Below are 14,042 nucleotides of genomic sequence, written 5' to 3' on the forward strand. Positions count from 1 at the left end.
GACACAAACTTTCTTCTAGTTGCCCTTCTGGTTGTTCTCCGTGTTGGATTTAGGAACATATGGTTTATGCATTTCCTGGTGGTGGTAAAGGAGCATCAGATTTTGCTGTAAAAGCCATAACAAGCTCAGTAGCTTCTGCAGCACGAACACAACCCTGTAATGAGCCATTCTTGTTTTTTGTCGGATCCGCGCAGGCATCGTAAGAGAGCTACGCTGTGTGTGACATAATCGTTTCAAGAAAGATGTGGATAGCCGTCCACACGGAGACAAAACAGTGGTCGTTTACGGATTTATGCACTCTGGGACCCGTTTTCAATAAGTATCATTTACAGTCACCCATGTGGATGAAACGCCAAACCGACAAAAATCTTTTGCGTAAACACCTGAATTCGTTTCTGTGTGGATGGGGCCTGAGTGAGCAATGTTATTCACTATATAGTGCACTCATTCTATCCCACAATGCATTTGAAAAGTAGTGAACAACCAAAGCTCACTAGCCCAGCAATATTTACCATCATACATAGCGGTTGCTGCTCTCAAACATGATGGACGACTGAGAGGAGCACAGGACCACATTTAAAAACTTTTTTAATACTTGTTTGTTGGTTTTAACCAAATCTGTAAGAAAATGTTAAGGATTTAAAACGAAGTAACTCTGAGGATTACAAGACAGACCATCATCTTTATACAAAAAAAGTTACTGTAATGATCCGTGAATTGTAATTTTAATGTTGAACCCAAATTGCAGAACTGGACACAGTAGAAGCAGTTAAAAGGATTTATTGAGGGGACACAGGCAGTGGAAGGAGGGGAGAATTTGGGGTTAAGGGTGCGAGGGGAATCCAAGGGCGTGAGGGCTCCAGACATGAGGCGAAGAGGGAAGAGGCTGGTGAGTGAATCCAGGGAGGGAGTGAGGCAGCGTGGCAGAGATTGGGCTAGCACTGACGGCTTCTGGAGGCACTGGAAAAGACAGAGGAGAAGGCAGGATTAGGCTCAGGTAAACACACGTTGTAGATAACTCAGTAAATGACTCAAAGTAGGAAGCTAGCACTAGGAGTTGGCCGATACCACTGTGAGGGCGGGAATAATCTGGCGCTGGTGAAGGCACAGAGCAGAGCTTAAGAGCAGGTGGTGATTGCATTATTTTGCCACTAAAGACACAAGCTTTTTTATCTATTAGTATATTTATTTTTGGGGGAAATACATCACATTTACTGTCAGTTTTCAGCAAAATTCTACTGTTAATTTTGATCCTCAGCTGTAATCATCGAAATCTACAAGCCATTGTTGCTTAACATCTTAACTGTGAGACAGTGATGACATCATTTCCTGCAGCCGGAGTAGTGTCCAAAATCTTTTTTGTGTTTTGCAGTTGAGTCCACTATATAGTCCACTATATGCTGCTCACTATGGAGTGGATAGGGATTGGGGAATGAGTGAGTGGCTTCAGGCACGGCCACTGAGTTTGATGCTAATATGCTGTGTTGTGATTGGCCACACATGCAGGAAACAGATCTGTGAAGATTCTCAGAGGAGGGAAATTGCACTCTCAAAGAGCTTCATATGGAAAATCATTTCCAAAACTGCAACTTGGATCAAGATAAGAATAAGTATGTGTTTTCAAAGCCAAAATAACAGAAATACTAGTGTGCTTTTTGTCTGATAAGTAGAAGTTGAAGATTTTCTTTAAACTTCACAAAAATAAATAAATAAATAAATGATAGCATGCCATATTTTGCCCTCTCAAATTTTCTGAATTTAATAGACTTCTGGGGGCCAGATGGGGAACTATGGGGATGAAAGTACTACTTACTGATACTGTGACTGTTGAGCTGTCATCAGAGTAACTGATCATCAGAGCTGTATATACAGCTAGCCTGGTTCCCCTAATAAGTGTTATCATAAGGCAAAAACGTTATTTTCGTAGACAGGAAAGAAGTATGCAATCCCACTAGCCATGGCAATGCTGACTTGGGAGAGAAGGTGAGTCGTGTGATTCATGGAAAGCTCTACTGGATCATTGCATATCTTTAACTACTGCTGCCACAGTTTCTTTATCTTCAGGAGGCACTCGTCTCCAGTCGTCTTCTGTCCTCTCTCTGTCATCCTCACAGAAAGCAGTTGGAAAGTTTTTGTATTTTATTTTATTTTTTTTTATTTTCCAGTTGGCCCCTTACAACATCATCAGACCTAACGTCAGTAAGATATCTGGTCTCCACTTCTCACCGTGTGCTTCTGTGTCTCATTTTGTTTTGGTTTTAGATTTCAGTTTTTCTTGTTCTGCTGTCATTTCCTGCCTTTGATACAGAGCTCCGAACCTTTCACAATAATGCTTTCACACGGGGTATGAACTGGACCGGGGTTCACTGTGGTCTAGACCGAGACCACCTCTTTTGTTTGTGTTATGGTCCAGGGGAGGTTTCACAGCTGTCAGTTAGGTTTCAGTCAAACTGAAAAAGATTTAACATGATTGATGCGAAAATACTGAACCAACTTTGGGGCATGTCAAATGCAGCCTAGTACACTTACAAATAAGCACTGGTTATTTTGCCAGCTGAACTTTTATGTTTGTGTTTTCTGGTTTCTTTTCTCTTCCTCTGCAGACTTGAGAATGATTGGACAGTCTAGGAAGCAAAAACAGGAGACATTGTGGGATAAAAGGTTGCCACAGATGTGACAGCAGTTTCACTAAGCTTGCAGAGTTATCAAACCTATTAAGTTAACTGTTTATGCAATGAAGGAACAGAAATAAAGAGAGCAAGGTCTCTGTACAACTGCAGAAGGTATTTTTTAATGTAGAAGCCCTGGCAACCAAGGATAAGGTACCAGTGCGTCCTGAAACGTTGTATCATCAAAGCAGTGAGCTTATCAAACAGAGCACAAAGAATGTACGACTGGTACTTATCTCTGACCTTGGAACAGAAATCTCAGCAGAACAAGGCTGCTCTTTCAGGCCACGTTAGTGACAGTGAGTGGCTCCTTCATGATGTTATAGACTTTTTTGTTTTTAAGATTATTTGGGGTGTTTGGGCTTTTTGCTTTTATTTGAAAGGGAAGTTACAAAAAACAGAAATATGGGAAGAGAGAGTGGGGGGTTACATGTACCACACCGCATCAGGACCAGGATTTGATCTCTTCAAGTCCTCTACTAAACTAGATCAACTGATCTAGCACTCCATGTTTCTGAGCAGTTATAGCAGGCATGTCAAACTCAGTCACACCAAGGGCCGGATTCTGGATTAAAGTCTAACCTGAGAGCCTAACAGGGTCAACATTTCCCCATAAACTGTCATTTTTACAAATAATAAACTAGAAAAGCACTCAGAGAGTGCAGGCCTCCACCATCAGCCCTATCTCCCAATAGTGAAGAATCCTTTAAAAAATTCCTGGATCTGTCCCCATGTGTCCGCCACCACAGCATTCAGCGATTACTCAGAAACACAGTGAGGCAAAGCATTGGCTTTGCTACGGGTGCCAACAGATGCACCCATGGTCTTACCGGACAACTGGAAGTCACCGCAGAGGGTGAATATTCCTCTATTCCTCCCAGCATTGTGATTCGCTGTCTTTCTCTCTGTTATGCTCCTCAACCGGGCGTGCGTCTTTCAAACTCTATAAATTCCAACACTTTGAATGGCAACACAACCAAAAACTGCTGCTGGGATTGAAGTTACTCATGTCCACCATCTCCTGGTCTAAAGTGGTAACAGCACAGACCTCCGCCATTAGCCCTGTTTCCCAATAGTACAGAATCATTTAAAAAATTCCTGGATCCAGACAGTGATCCGGATCACTCCCAAAATGTAATCAGTTCTTCCTTATGCCATTTCTGACATTTCCTGAAAATTCCATCAAAATCCATCTGTAACTTTTTGAGTTATGTTGCTAACAAACTAACAAACCCACTCAATCACATAACCTCCTTGGCGGAGGTAAATAAATAAGCAAAGAAAAAGGCAAGATATGAGTTAGAATTTTAAAGAAAGGTCCAAAAATCTGACCTTTCCAACTCCAAAGTTAGAAGTTGGAAAGGTCAAAATATGAGACAGAATAAAAATAATGAGTTAAAAAAAGGTCAAAATATGACTTTAAATCAAAAATTGTGAAAAGGTCAAAACGTGAGATGAAAAGTCAAAATTATGAGTTGAAGTCATAATTGTTAGAAGCAAATTTGAAAAAAATTGTATTAATTAATACACAAATTAATTTCTTTTCCCACATTCCCAAGTTTTTCTCTTATTATCTGCACGTTTTACCAGTGTTAAATTCGTCAACTAAAACTATGACTAAAACTATTTGTTGACAGCCTTTTTTTCCATGACAAAAACTAGACTAACACTACAATACAACAATGCATCTGTATCTCTTTTGTCCCTCAGCTGTAGAAAGCAGGGACCCAGGTTTGACAGGGTGCAGAGAACACACTACCATGATTTGGTACCAGATTTAGGCAAGAAAATAAATGCTTGGACTAAAATTAAAGACTAAAACATGAGGACTTCTATGGGCTTAAACTAGAAATATTTTTTTTAGTTTTCGTCGACTAAAACTCAACTAAAACTAAAAAGAATAGAAATGACTAAAGTGTGACTGAAACTAAAATGCATTTCATATCAAAGACTAAAATTAAAAACAGCTGCCAAAATGAACACTGCGCTGTACTTTATCTCATTTTTATGACTTAACAAGAATATTTGAAATCATCATGGTTAAGTTTACATTTCCATACTGGAGGAAATCTGTAGACTTCATAGCAGTTATGATAAAAATATAACAAGATCTTGCGGACCAGATTTAACTGCACCATGGGCCGGATATGGACCGGGAGCCTTGAGTTTGACACTCCTGAGTTAGAGACTCTAAATTTGTCTATGCGATTAAGGGATCACTATTTTTGAACAAGACAAAGTCAAGGCCTTCAAAACAGAGATCTTAGTGTGGGCAAATCAGGTTTCTAAAAATAAATTAATACGTTTAGATAATGCTTGTGATGAAGCACAACAGCTGGACACTAGAAAATGGAAGAACACTATCAAAGCACATCTCACTCATCTTCAGCGCAGGTTTGACAGTAACTCCCTGGAGAACCAAAATAAAAAATAACTGGATAAATAAATCCTCTGAATATTCATTACTGAGGGTTAGTTTAGGGTACAGGATGATAAGGAAGGACGGTGGAACAGGGATGAACAGGAAGTGGCCAGGCTTGAACAAGGACGTACATGGGGCAGAGACTAACTGCTCAGCCATCTGCACCTCTTAAATTTTAACTTTTGATAAACTTTAACCAGATTACATGGCAATGTCTCAGTCTCGCTCAGATAAATCCAATTTTCTGCTGTTGCCTCCATTAAGATAAAATACAGATGAAAACTGGACACTGAAGATGAACTGAGTGGCAGTTAAACAGCTGCAACCAAGACTGGAGAAGATCTGCAGCACAAAACAAGCAGACATTAGTCCCTGAAATGATTACAAAATCTTAACAGATGTTCACTTAGTTTTTTATCTTCAGGGAATGGCTCATATTCAAAGAGTCTGATCTTTACAACTCAGTTTAAAATGGTTAGTTGTTATTTCTACATTTTTCAGTTTTATGTTGGGGTAAGTTCTAGAAATGGAATTTGTTTGAAAAAATTGCAAAATGACAGTGTGTTTGTCATCAGTTTAAATATGGGGAAGGGGGGCCTGGCAGAGGAAGTCTGGGAACCATTGAACTAGTAATAAGTATGTATTTTAACAAGTAATAACTCAGAAATACAGCAACATTACTGAAGTATTAATTACCAAGTAATTCCTTTTAATATAGTAGCAGTTATCCAGTAATTTTGCCCTCATCCCCTTACCCAAAAAATTAATTGAAAACTATTCAGGAAGGACTCGCTTTAAAGGTCACATAAGACAAGTTTATACTGGTCCAAGAGGACCCCAAAACATGCCTGTGAAGTCTGTTGCTGGAAAAAGGGGATTGTGGACAGGCCAGGGGCACATAGTTTTTTAGAAAAACCTGAAAAGTTATTTTTGCATAATATTCTCCCTGTAAAACTACAAAATTACCTGGAAATCATGAAATAACGTATAAAAAAATCATCATTTTATTTCTAAGAAATTGCCACAATATTAAGAGGAATTACTTAATTAAAAATTAATAATAAATACATTATTGCTAGGTAATGACCACCTTATTCTTGAGAAATTATTAGATAATTACCACTTATTACTTTAAAATGAGGCCCCACTAGAATAAAGTGCCACCCAATCCTCTTATCCCGATGAGTAAGTCATTAGGAGAGACATAGAGCAGACCCTTTCACACACACTCATAAATATTCACTGTTTATCAAGCATTTGAAGCTCTCTCTGGTGTTGATGGAGTTGTGAGAACACTGTTGTACTGAGTATCTGTCCATATTGGCTCACAGACTGACAGCTGTCTTGTGCTGGAGTGTTTGAGTAGATCGGCACAGATGGGATCCTCACATCTGTATCACAGCAGCACGTGCCTGGAGCACCGCATTCAACATACTCTGCAGGTTTATTTTCAACCGCGTCAATTCCTGTTGATCAGAACGCTCCAAAACAGGAAGTCAGAAGCATAGAATATCTGGTTCTTTCAAAAGACAACACAATGCACTGACACCCGATCGCAAATCATCATTAAATCAACATTACGTCTCATCCTGCAGCCAGAGCAAAGGGTCACTGAGAGGTCAGTGAGTCACAGAGCTACAACAGCGCCATTGATGAAGAAAAGTTCACTTTTGAGAACATTTAGCCAAAGAATTTTACATAAAACCACAGATCCTTGAAGCAAACATTAACATTTTAACTTCCTAATGTACTCACCCAGTGGAGGAAGAAACAATATCATTGACTTATACTGGAATGGATGATAGATTAACCCCAAAAGGTAAAATCCACTGTTGACATACTATTCCTGCGCCAACTCACAGTTCTCCCGTGATCTCTGTCAGGGCTGCACGCCGCGACCTAGCACTCTAGACTCGTTCCCAGTGGGTGAGGTCGCTCACCTTCCGCCGGAGGAAACCCGCAGCACTTCGGTTGCGGTGCAGTCGTCGTATGTGGAAATTGCGGGTTTCTGGGATAGTTCCTCGGTTGTTACAGCAACATGCAAAGTTGCTTTAGTGTTTAACTTTTCTTTCATTTCTATTAGACCTAAATGATTTAAAACATCAGGTTATGGCGCACCGGTAGTCGAGTGGTTAAGGCACGCACCATGTACGCAGGCGACCCGGGTTCGAATCCGGTCCGTGACACTACTTCCTGCATGTCTCTCCCTGTTCTCTTCCCTGTTTCCGACTCTATTCACTGTCCTATCTAATAAAGGCCAAAAATAAATCTTACTAACTCAAATGTGATCTCCGTCTCCTTCTACATCTTGTTCTCTGCTCAAAAATTGTTGTGAATTTCCACCAGATGCATGAAGGGAAATAATCTCAAGAACGAATCATATTTTAGTCTTGTAGTTAGTGGCACACACTCTTTGCAAAATCTTAGTCTGAGAACAAAAACTCAACGGCTTGCCGACAATTTGTCTTTAGATGTGAGAGGGTTTCAGATGTCAGTCTTTTTAGAGTCTTCTAAGAGTTTTAGCAAAGTCCTCTGGTTTAAGGCCAGCCTTAGTGTGAGGAAAAGACAGGAAAAAATCAAACTCATGGTGTGTTCTGCCTGCCTTCTCTATCAAATAGTAGTCTGAAAATCAAACCAAATACTCAGATGAAGTTAGGGGTCTGTTTTGGCTGGGTATTATGTCAGTAAAGCAATCAAGAGGCTCATTGGCTGTCGGCAGGTTTCTGCCTTATATTTGCACACTTTTGACCAGAAGCAGACGGTTGTATTTTTGAAGCACCTCTCTCTGTCTCTCTTCTTCTTGGATTGAGGTGACAGCATTTCTGAGAGGTGGAAGTGTAGCCACCAAACAACTCCACTGACAGGTGAGTCTGTGAGACTGTACCTGCAGCAGAAGCAGGGCTGCATCAACGCTTCACTCCATCTGAACAACCTACTGAGAGGAATCGGAGTCAGCTGGTAGTGAGAGATGGAAATAAACTGACACATTTGTGGGAGTTATGATATATTTTATGACTCTTTATTTAAAGAGTTTAAACAGATGCACACATATAACAGGAGAAACAAGAGCTAACCCCAGTAAAACACCTTTAAGTACCTGAGGCACAGGTAAGATCTGGTCCCTGAAAACCTCCCTGAGCATCCTTGAACCTCACTCTGACATACATGTGTTTGATAGTTTCAAAGCCTCAGCCCTAGACCTTTCATAGATTATAAAAGTAAGTGAATTATGTGATATCACTGCGGCGTGTGGGTGGGTGTGCATGTGGCCATAGGATATGCAACATTTCCATTTCCTTCTGATGCAATTCCCATGTCATTTTCTGCAGGTACAATAGTGTATGAGGATCTTTCGGTTCAGATAGGTTCCAATTGAAGCTCCTAGCTCTAAGTGTTGGCTGCTTCTCCACAGAGAAAACCCGTCAGAATGAATTCCTCAGGGGATGAACATACAACACAGCTCCTATCTTAATCCTCTTTCCTATTTCTCTGTTGCAGTCTCCCTCTCCTGTGTGTGTGTTTGTGTGCACTGTCTGTGTGTGAGTTTCACCTAAGGAGCTGATAAAAACAGATACTAAAATCAAACAGCTGCATGCAATGTTACTTTCATATATCTGAGAATTTTGCACCATGATATTTTAAATGTGAGCTGTAATTTTCGGTTAATTACATGACAAATGAGCCATGTCAGCCTGCTGCTTCTCAGAGATCCTGCCTTCAAATGAAGTACTTTATTAATTATTTTTTCCTAATGAACTCTCATTTGATTTAAAAAGGCCTTCTTTTTTCAGACCACTGCGGGAATGTTTCTTCTTCCACAAACTGCCAAAATAATCAGTCCCTCTTCCCACCAATGTTTTCCAGTTCCTCCGGAGGGATTCCAAGGCGCTCCCTGGCCAGATAGGTTATGTAATCCCTCCAGAGTCTGCCCTGGGGTCTCCTCCTTGTTGGACATGCCCGGAAGACCTCCAAAGGGAGTAACCAGGAGGCATTCCAATCAGACGCCCAAGCCACCTCAACCAGGCTCCTTTCAATGTGACGGAGCAGCGGCTCCACTTTGAGATCCCTCAGATGTCTGAACTCTTCATCCTTTCTCTAAATCCTGGTACACACTGTGTGATTTTGGGCTGTCCCAGACGAAAGATGACCAGTCATGGCAACATCTTCGGTCATGGCTCAAGCTAAACAGTGTGTATGTTGCAACTGACTGTTTGCACATAAGAAACAGCTGATCATGATTGTTTAACCTACATCTAGATAAATGAAGTAATGACTTTTGAGAGTCATTTTTACCGTCCAAACATGTATAATTGTTTTAAACAGGCAGGCCGTCCTGTCGGGCCTGGTTTCTACTATCTTGGATTAGGGACAGGATCCAGTGGGGATAAGCATAGTGGAACATTAATACTCTTGTGCAGTTAGTTATGGTTGCAAACATAGGATTGGACAGTGGCTGTTTTAGAGAGGAGCTTGGTGAAGGGTCAGTTTAGTGCCATTGTAATTTGTGCCATGTTGCTCCCCCGCCACACCTGCCTTGCATCAACATCCATTAAATGGTCTTCGGTTTTTCCCCAGATAGCAAAATGTGACTGGACCTGACATGGTTCGGATGTACTCCAAATTTTGGTCCAAGATGGGAAAACAGATGCACCCCAGTGTCTTTTTGCACAATTGGCCTGATCTGGTGTGGAGTCATATGATGGATCTGGTCTGAATTTGTCTGACCACTGGACCAGATGTGGTCCTGATTTGCACCAGAGCTGTTTTCAGATAGACATTGCATGCATGAACCATTTTATGGTCCTTTTTTATGACATTTAATTTTGTCCTATCCAGGGCAATGACAACAATGCAGTAATTATTGTGTGAAACACAGGAAACTTACAAAAAATAGTGCAGTTAAAGGCACTGGGAGTGATGAAGGCTGCATTGTTCTGCTGCTGTCTTTAGTAGCTCTGAAGCTCTGCCTATGCAGATGATACAAGCTGAATCTCAAAGCCAAGGAAGGATCCTCAAACCGCCATAGGGCCATAGGGATACTACTTCATTGAGGACTGTTCCGATGTTGAGGACACTCAAAATTTTTCAAACAGAGAATTTCCAAGGATGCACATATAGATCCTCCACTTCTAGGGCGTAATTTGGAGGGGGGAACAGGGGGGACATGTCCCCTGCACTTTTTAAAAAGGCAGTTTTGGTCCCCTGCAGTTTTTTACCATCCAAAAACAATGTTACGCTATATTAAATGGAGACAGGTTGAGCACTAGGACCAAGCGGAAAACGGCTGCTCAAGCTGAAGCCTGTTTCCCTTTAGACCGCCCACTGGCCCACAAGCTCATCGATTGGCTCTGCCGTTTCTTGCTAACGTGTGATTGGCCGTCCCCGCTGTCACTCCATCTGGTTGTAAACAGCGCCTGGACTATAACACATGAGCACACCGGTGTTTAGCCAGTTGGCCATGAGTCCACGTTCATCTGACACTGTGAGTTGTTAACATGTTGGGCATTTGTTCTGCCTGGGTCACGTCAGCTAGACGGATTTTAATATCAGAGGTTTCATTTACATTAACATTAAATGTGTGTCTGTCTGTGTGCGTGTGTGCGTGTGTGTGTTTGGTAATTAGGCGCAGCCAGGTGGCAAGATGTTGAAAAAAAGAAAACTGGATGTAAGAGACTTCTTTAGAAGTCAAAGTGTAAGTTACTCAGAGGAACACATTACACCACAAACTCCTTCCCCTCATCCATCAGAAACTCAGGCTCTCTCCCCTCCTATTATTATCATTATTATTAGTAGTAGTAGTAGTAGTAATAGTATTACTTGTATTTTTTTAAATATTCTATTATTTAACTTTATGATAAACTTATGTATCGCAATTTATATTTTCATATTATGTAATTGTTTTATTCTTGTAAAGTGTCTTGAGTTCTATTGAAAGAGCTGACAAATAAAATATTATTATTATAATTATTATTATTATTATTATTATTATTATTACTATTATTATTACTGTAGAGCCTCAACAACACAGATATTTTAAAAATCCATATATTTAAAGCCAAAGAGACACACTTTTTGATTTTTTTCATGTATTATTTGTGTTTTGAAAGGCAGCAACTGTTTAAAAAACTAACAATGAAAGTTTGGGAAAAACAAAATAAAACCTTGGACTACAAATTTGATTTTATACATTCCATATTGTTTGTGAATAAATTACATATAATAATTGAGAAACTGAGTTTTTTCTTCAGACTATACCATCAAAATCAATGATTGTTGCATCCCAAATTGTCCCATTGTTCATATGTCATCCATCAATATATTTTTGTCAGGTGACAGATAATAGAAATCCAGAAGGAGATACAGGAAGAGGTAGAGCAAGAGAGGCTGGAGGAGATGGAGGAGGTAGAGGAGGAGATGGAGGAGGAGATACAGGAGGAGGTAGAGGAGGAGATGGAGGAGGAGATACAGGAGGAGATGGAGGAGGTAGAGGAGGAATTACCACTTGCAGGAATTACCCACAATCCAATGTGTACTTTTTTCCTTCTCTTCAAGAAATAAATAAATTGATGTTGAAATATCAAAAGGAAACCAGGTCCTTGAGTGCTTAATACACTTTTAAATGTCCTGTTTCCACATTAGATATATCATCATCATTTCAGTGGCATCAAAGTAAGGTTGGAATATAATATAATAACATTTTCTGGTGGGATCTTATAATAATATTATCATCTAAATTATGATTTTATAAGGGCTGCACGGCGACGCGGGGTTTGCGTTGTTGTCTCACAGCAAGAAGGCCCCTGGTTCACTTCTCGCTCAGGGCCTTTCTGTGCAGAGTTTGCATGTTCTCCCCGTGCATGCATGGTTTCTCTCCAGGTACTCTGGCTTCCTCCCACCACCAAAAAACATGCTCATCAGGTTGATTTATCACTCTAAATTGGTGGTGGGTATGAATTTGAACATGCCTGGTTGTCTGTCTCTATATGTTAGCCCTGCAATTGACTAGCAACCGGTCCGGGGTGGGCTGGATGGGGTCCAAGTGTGAATGTGTATTAATTTAAATACCTAAGACTGACATAGTAGCCTCCGCACCATCAGTGTGTGAATGCAGATTGGTAAGTCAATTTAAGCTCTTACCATACTGATGCGGTCAGTACAGGTTCAGATGCACAACAGGACATCTTTTAGGTTCTGATGTTCAGATCTTCATTAGTCTCCTGGTTTAGGGAGAAATCTCTTTTAGATTTTGTTGTTTTCTTTTTTTTTTTTTTTAAACTGTTGGCCGTTATGAGGAGCAGTGATTGGTGGTCTGTCTCGTCTAAATGGAGACAGGAAACATCCAGGCATGCTTTCAGTTATCTCTTAATTTCACTGCCCCAAAATGACACAAAATCTTCATGCATAACACTTCAACACAGAGCAGTCGTGTCCCTACGACTATAAAGCTGTTTTGGGACTATTCAAGCATGCAGTCATTTTTCCACCTCAAAGAGGATCCTGTCACATATTTACACCGGCTTCTACCAGAGTCAGAGCCCTCCTCTGTGTTCTGAAACTAATATTTCATGCTGGCTTATTTTTGCACTTTAAACTGACAGAGTTTTGAGTGAGTGGCGTTTTTCTGAAACTATAGTCAGATTCACGGTTTCCCCTCAAGGGAGTGTTTTATCTCCTTTAGTTGTCATTATGTTGCAGACAGCTGCAGAAGCTGTAAAGAAGGCAGCTACCTTGTTAAATTTTTTGATGATGCTGCACCAACGTCTCTCCTTCAGGGTCCACAACAACACTGCTGTTCTCTAGCAGCAGTTATTAGGCAGTATAATGATCAGAAGATTCCTGTGTACTCGGTGCACTGTCAGAGTCAACTAAGGAGAGAAGTTAGTAATTATCATACTGTTCCTCTGCTTTTAACACTCCTCTAAGTGTATTTTTTATCCTTTTTTAAATTTTCTTCTGCCATCCTGAGCAGGAAACTTGTTCAATCTGTCCCAAGATTTCTGAAATACAGCTAATGGATTTGGGTTCTTTTTTTTTGACTGGCATATGTCTGAAAGAGTGATGTTTGTACAAGAATCAGACTACCAGAGCACATCTTAGAGAAAGTCTTCTTTCCACTGCCATCTGTTTTATTTGTGTTATCTGTTAAGCTTCAGGTGATTTTTCTCTCTGCAGTCTGTTATTTTTCTTCAGCTTACCATAGAAGATGCTTAGACTTTTACTTTTATGTACTGAAATGATGTTGAAGCGTTTCAAGCAGAAATGGGTCCCTGGTGTTGAATATTTTTCCAACCTTTTTTTATTTTTCTTTATAAGTAAAAATGGATGTTTTGTGAATACATACACACATACATCCTTCTCTGCAGGAGGATGTAACTTCTGGATCATGCTTTGTTATGTTATCCCACATTTGTTCCTAAAACATAATGAGCCCTTTCTTTCGACCCGTGCAAAGCAACAAAGCATGCAGTGGAAGACTCCTTGTTATTTTCTACCAACACAGCTGTCACATTTAAGCCCAGCAGTCATTGTGTGCAGGGCTTTACTTTAACTTTTTTGCTAGTGGCCAGTGGTTTTGCAAAGTTTGTAGCCACTCAACATTTCCACTAGCCTAATACTAATTAGGTATATCTATTATGAGATTGTCACAAAGCAGAAATGTGCTTTTATACTTGGGTTTTTTCATACAGATCTTTATTTTAATTGTCTTGGTTTTATTGCATGTTTTTAGAACCATTCAGCCTTTTTGAGACTGATTTTAGATTATCTGCACCTGTAGCTTTGTAAACTGAGAGGTCAGTGTACCAATAAGGTGCAGTAATGCAGTGGTTCTCAACCTTTTCAGCCCGCAACCCCCAAAATAAAGGTGCCAGAGACTGGGGACCCCCACTGTACCTGAAGGTGGTTGGGCAACCATGAACAATGAATAATAGTCGTGTGCAGACAAGGCCGAC

General features: G+C 40.3%; 1 long non-coding RNA gene across 1 annotated transcript in view; it reads right to left on the reverse strand.

Moving 5' to 3' along the window:
• Positions 1–789: 789 nt before the first annotated feature.
• LOC121512779 overlaps positions 790–14,042 on the reverse strand; it is a 32,705-nt gene continuing 19,452 nt past the window's right edge. Inside the window, exon 3 of the long non-coding RNA XR_005992138.1 lies at positions 790–960. This is a non-coding gene — a long non-coding RNA (uncharacterized LOC121512779). The remainder of the gene's footprint in view (positions 961–14,042) is intronic.

The sequence above is a fragment of the Cheilinus undulatus genome, linkage group 7 (genome assembly GCF_018320785.1).
Source record: "Cheilinus undulatus linkage group 7, ASM1832078v1, whole genome shotgun sequence".
Taxonomy (NCBI): domain Eukaryota; kingdom Metazoa; phylum Chordata; class Actinopteri; order Labriformes; family Labridae; genus Cheilinus; species Cheilinus undulatus.